The sequence below is a fragment of the Neolamprologus brichardi genome, chromosome 18, assembly GCF_056152115.1.
Source record: "Neolamprologus brichardi isolate AB-2024 chromosome 18, ASM5615211v1, whole genome shotgun sequence".
NCBI lineage: Eukaryota > Metazoa > Chordata > Actinopteri > Cichliformes > Cichlidae > Neolamprologus > Neolamprologus brichardi.
This window is the reverse complement of record NC_142121.1, coordinates 6,616,401-6,622,400: the sequence shown is the minus strand read 5'-3', so window position 1 is coordinate 6,622,400 and position 6,000 is coordinate 6,616,401.

Here is a 6,000-nt window from a genome sequence, read left to right as displayed (position 1 = left end):
GCTGACCGGGAGGTCAAGGCTTGATAGAGTCCAGGAGCACAGCTAACTCCTGGCTTATTGTTTTCAACCCCCCTGCACTCTTTTGCTACTCAGGTTAAACATTATATATATAATTAGTTAGTTAGTTATGGCTATGGATTGAAAATACCCCCCACACCCCACCCTACCCCTAACGGCTACACCTCCCGAAGAATTTTGTCTGGGCTCTTATCTCACTTTTTTATTTCAAACAATCAACAGAAAATTTCACACACATAGTTTTATGTAAGGTTTTTAAGGCTGTGGTGTTAATTTTTAAGTAACATGAGCCCAGCGGCAGCAGCAACGCTAGGCTAACACTAACTAGCTAGCAAGATTATAATCCTGGTGCTAAACTAAGAGAAGCCACAAAATCAGTTTGAATAAGAGTAAACATTTACTCACCAAGTCAGTGTATCAGCTAAAGATCCATAGCAATGACAATAATATGTTGAGCTGATGCTTCTCCAGGTTTGCTCAACATATTCCATAACAAATGCTGGCACCGTGAACATGCGGACTGATCCGAGAGGGAGGAGGACGGTAGTGACGTGGCATTTTCAAAACACATCTTTCATCCTTCCGCCCTGTGAAGCAAAACTTCCAGCTTAGTTAGTTTTTCTAAGTTAAGACAAGTGAAATAAATTGAGTTTGTCAGCATTTTTGCATAAAAAGTACTGGTAAGTTATTTAAATGTAGTTCTAATAAGAAATAGTTAAAAATTGAGTTGAGCCTATTTAATATTTAAAATGAAACAGAATATTCCATTGTACAGTGTAGGTTTCCATGTGTAATTAGTGTGTAAGAATATTGCAGAAGAAGCTTAATGTGTACTTTGTAAAAACGATGAGAAAAAAAGCTGGCCGAAGAAGAAAAGATAAAAGTCCTTTTTTTCAATCGATCACTCGGCCGGCCGCTTGGCGTATGACACGTGGCGGAAGTCTCTGGTACAGAGGGCCGCCAGTTCGAATCCCTCACGAACTCATTGCCACGGCCCTCGTTTGGGGGACGGGGAGACGCATACACGCGTTTCCTTTAGCTTTCACCTAGTAATCATACAGCTCGCCTTCATTTCTTTAACTACTGTGTAGCTTAACCTATACCAAGTCATCATAATCACACATTTATATTCATCTCAATCTGCAGTGTAACTGTGTTGCTCTTCAATCCCTACCTCAACAATGCTGTAGACTTAAAAGTATAGGAAAAGAGAACACTTAACCTAAAATATTTAAGTGTAGCACTTAAGGAAATATTCATCTTGGCATTCCACCACTCATTTATTTTTAACATTTATTGTGGTTCATTTGTTTTTCATTATTCTACCTTTTGTCAAGGCAAAACTCAAGGGCTACAGACAGGACAGACTTAAAAGAAGACTTTCAACTGAAACACATTTGCGTAATGTTGCAGAGGTGGACATACAGATGAAGAAAAGAATTCTGGATATGATGGAGTCATCTGAGAGGCGAGCTTCTGGACATCACAGTAAATTATAAGTCACTCTTGAGAGACAAGTTCAGTTGCAGATGGATTTTTACTGCTAAGACAAGTCATGCATCCACCACCACAACCTTTCAACCTGCCACCACACCATGGTCTATGCATGTGCACCACCACCACACGCTGTACCTGGCTCATTTTGAGTACACTGTACAGCCTTGTTAGTTCCCAGAACTGGAAAAAAATTGAGGAAACTCGTTGCCTCAAAAAAACTACGTGAAGCTTACTTAAGATGACTGTTAGGACAACTTACACATTGCAAGTCTGCAGTATTAAGAATAACTTGATATTTCTGACTGTACAATTTTAATTGTTTACCTACTGACAAACATTTCAAGTTCAACTAAATGAAAAAACTATTTGTGGTAACCTGAATATGATTAAAAATAATTAACAACACTTTTTGTAATGATGTTAAAATCAGCCCAACTTTTATTTTCAAACACAACAAAGTATAACAGCCAACATACTGGACACTGTTCTGCTGAACAACAAACAATTATATTGCCATCACTGTTATAATCTTACAATGAAACAAAGTCTCAGATGTAATTATTCTGAAAATAAGTTTAGGCCTACCACAAGTTTGTTTTGTACTTACATTACTTATATAATCAAAATAAAATATTTATTGTTCTGTCACAAGTGCAGTCTCTGATTTAAACAACACATTTGTTTTTCATTCCAACACAGGAGCTGGAATGTTGTAATGTTTTAAGGATGGCTTGTTTCCAGTCCAGGCATTACTGCCCGAATGACTGTCATGGATCGAGGTGATCCAAATGTAAGTGCAGAAGAAGGTCTTTAACTTCCCTTAAGTACAGTGGCAGTGGATGTGGGTTGGAGATGCAATGAGCTTGAACCTGCAGGCGACCATCTTCACTGACCACACCATCTGTGACGGAGGACTCATCTCTCCTGGTGTCCAGCAAGCAAACAATCATATTTTTTGGAACATGAACTTAATTGCTTTCTTAAAACATTTTTTTCTGCATTTGGTATAAAACAGACTCCAATTTACACAATCTCAGGCTCCCTCCCCACCAGAGAGGTGACATTCAATGTCCCAATTGTCAGTCTGGATAGCCCTGACCCCCACCCGACACACAATAATGCCATGAAAGCATCATTTTAAAAAGGGCTATGCAAACATGGCCAATAACTTTCATTCTAATGATGTGCAAAATGATTTGGGAACAAAACAAATTTTGCTGTTAGAAAACTTGCAGACTTCACTATATACAGTGTAGACCCTCTAAACTAAGTTTGGGGGATGTGATCTTTCAAGAAATGCAGACCAAACTGTTGTTGTTTGTTTACTTACACAGCATGTCTTGTAGAATTAACTGGAGTCACCAGCAACAGCATAGTGCAGTCATATCTCAAGTCTAATAACAGAAGACAGGAAAAGATCAGTAAAGAAACAACTTCCCCAAACCAAAGCACAAATAAAACGATAAGTAAAACAGGCTGATCTAAAGTATGATTAAAGTTCAGCCTGATTAATATAAATGTCACTGACAGTTGCAAATATATTGGAAAACCGAAATACTTACCACTGAGTTGATGTCTTTCTGTCCAACAACAGGAGTGCTGATCCCGATCCTCAAAGACAGTAAGAAGCAAGCAGAGGGAGAAAAAGCAGAACAGTTTTCAGAAACTGATTTTATCCTTAATGGCTGTGCAATTATTGTAACATAGAGATTGCTTATGTTGTTAAATAAAGGCTAGATTTGACATTAATAGATGCCACAGATGTTCAAAAGCTGCCACAAAGCATGAAAAAAAAATGGACGTCTCCGAAAACGTCAGAGCATTTTTGCAAATATGTTTTGTTTGTTTTCAACCCCCCTGCACTCTTTTGCTACTCAGGTTAAACATTATATATATAATTAGTTAGTTAGTTAGTTATGGCTATGGATTGAAAATACCCCCCACACCCCACCCTACCCCTAACGGCTACACCTCCCGAAGAATTTTGTCTGGGCTCTTATCTCACTTTTTTATTTCAAACAATCAACAGAAAATTTCACAGACATAGTTTTATGTAAGGTTTTTAAGGCTGTGGTGTTAATTTTTAAGTAACATGAGCCCAGCGGCAGCAGCAACGCTAGGCTAACACTAACTAGCTAGCAAGATTATAATCCTGGTGCTAAACTAAGAGAAGCCACAAAATCAGTTTGAATAAGAGTAAACATTTACTCACCAAGTCAGTGTATCAGGTAAAGATCCACAGCAATGACAATAATATGTTGAGCTGAGGCTTCTCCAGGTTTGCTCAACATATTCCATAACAAATGCTGGCACCGTGAACATGCGGACTGATCTGAGAGGGAGGAGGACGGTAGTGACGTGGCATTTTCAAAACACATCTTTCATCCTTCCGCCCTCTGAAGCAAAACTTCCAGCTTAGTTAGTTTTTCTAAGTTAAGACAAGTGAAATAAATTGAGTTTGTCAGCATTTTTGCATAAAAAGTACTGGTAAGTTATTTAAATGGAGTTCTAATAACAAATAGTTAAAAATTGAGTTGAGCCTATTTAATATTTTAAATGAAACACAATATTCCATTGTACAGTGTAGGTTTCCATGTGTAATTAGTGTGTAAGAATATTGCAGAAGAAGCTTAATGTGTACTTTGTAAAAACGATGAGAAAAAAAGCTGGCTGAAGAAGAAAAGATAAATGGCCTTTTTTTCAATAGATCTCTCAGCCGGCCTCTTGGCGTATGACATGTGGCGGAAGGCTCTGGTGCAGAGCGCCGCCAGTTCGAACCCCTCACGAACTCATTGCCACGACCCTCGCTTGAGGGGCGGGGAGACGCATACTCGCGTTTCCCTTTTGCCTTCTCCTGCTCTCGCCAAGTCCTCCGCCCGCTCTACATCTCTCTTATTACCCTTTATTACCCCAACAAAATCACAATCACGCTTACACTCATGCCTTAGTTAGACAGCGCAACTTTTTTTTTTACTTACAACTTTATTTCAACAACAACAATAACAACAAATATAAAAATTTGCCATCAGTATAGCCAAATAGCACATTTTGGTAAAAAAGCACAAAATCTGATAAGACATCGCATAGAAGCACAACTGAGTCGTACATGTGACAGACAGTGAGGTGGAATTATTCCTCAATATCACACTGGAATATGAAACAGCAAAAACAAAACAAGAAAATGTGGACTGGGAGACTTGTCAGGGGAAATAAGGTTAGCCTACCATACATGTATAAACCAATGCCCTACTGTATTTCAGTAGCCCAATTATAGATGCCTTTAGCACCTTTAGGTTTGACCTAGTAATGATACAGCTCGCCTTCATTTCTTTAACTACTGTGTAGCTTAACCTATACGAAGTCATCATAATGACACATTTATATTCATCTGAATCTGCAGTGTAACTGTGTTGCTGTTGAATCCCTACCTCAACAATGTTGTAGAGTTAAAAGTATAGGAAAAGACAACACTTAACCTAAAATATTTAAGTGTAGCACTTAAGGAAATATTCATCTTGGCATTCCACCACTGATTTATTTTTAACATTTATTGTGGTTAATTTGTTTTTCATTATTTTACCTTTTGTCAAGGCAAAACTCAAGGGCTACAGACAGGACAGACTTAAAAGAAGACTTTCAACTGAAACACATTTGCGTAATGTTGCAGAGGTGGACATACAGATGAAGAAAAGAATTCTGGATATGATGGAGTCATCTGAGAGGCCAGCTTCTGAACATCACAGTAAATTATAAGTCACTCTTGAGAGACAAGTTCAGTTGCAGATGGATTTTTACTGCTAAGACAAGTCATGCATCCACCACCACAACCTTTCAACCTGCCACCACACCATGGTCTATGCATGTGCACCACCACCACACGCTGTGCCTGGCTCATTTTGAGTACACTGTACAGCCTTGTTAGTTCCCAGAACTCGAAAAAAAATGAGGAAACTCGTTGCCTCAAAAAAACTAAGTAAAGCTTACTTAAGATGACTGTTAGGACAACTTACACATTGCAAGTCTGCAGTATTAAGAATATCTTGATATTTCTGACTGTACAATTTTAATTGTTTACCTACTGACAAACATTTCAAGTTCAACTAAATGAAAAAACTATTTGTGGTAACCTGAATATGATTAAAAATAATTAACAACACTTTTTGTAATGATGTTAAAATCAGCCCAACTTTTATTTTCAAACACAACAAAGTATAACAGCCAACATACTGGACACTGTTCTGCTGAACAACAAACGTCTTTTGAGTGTCCAGTTGAATTAATTCTACTGGCTCTCATGGTCATTTGTTATTATAGACATATTTTTCATGTTCATCCAGCTATATAGTAAATTCTATCTATTTAGTAATATCCGTCAGCTATAAAATGTAATATAAATATAAAAAATATCTAAATATCTCCTGCCCTTTATATTTTAATGATGTAAGTCTGTTATCGTGTTACATTAGCATTCCTCACATATCAATG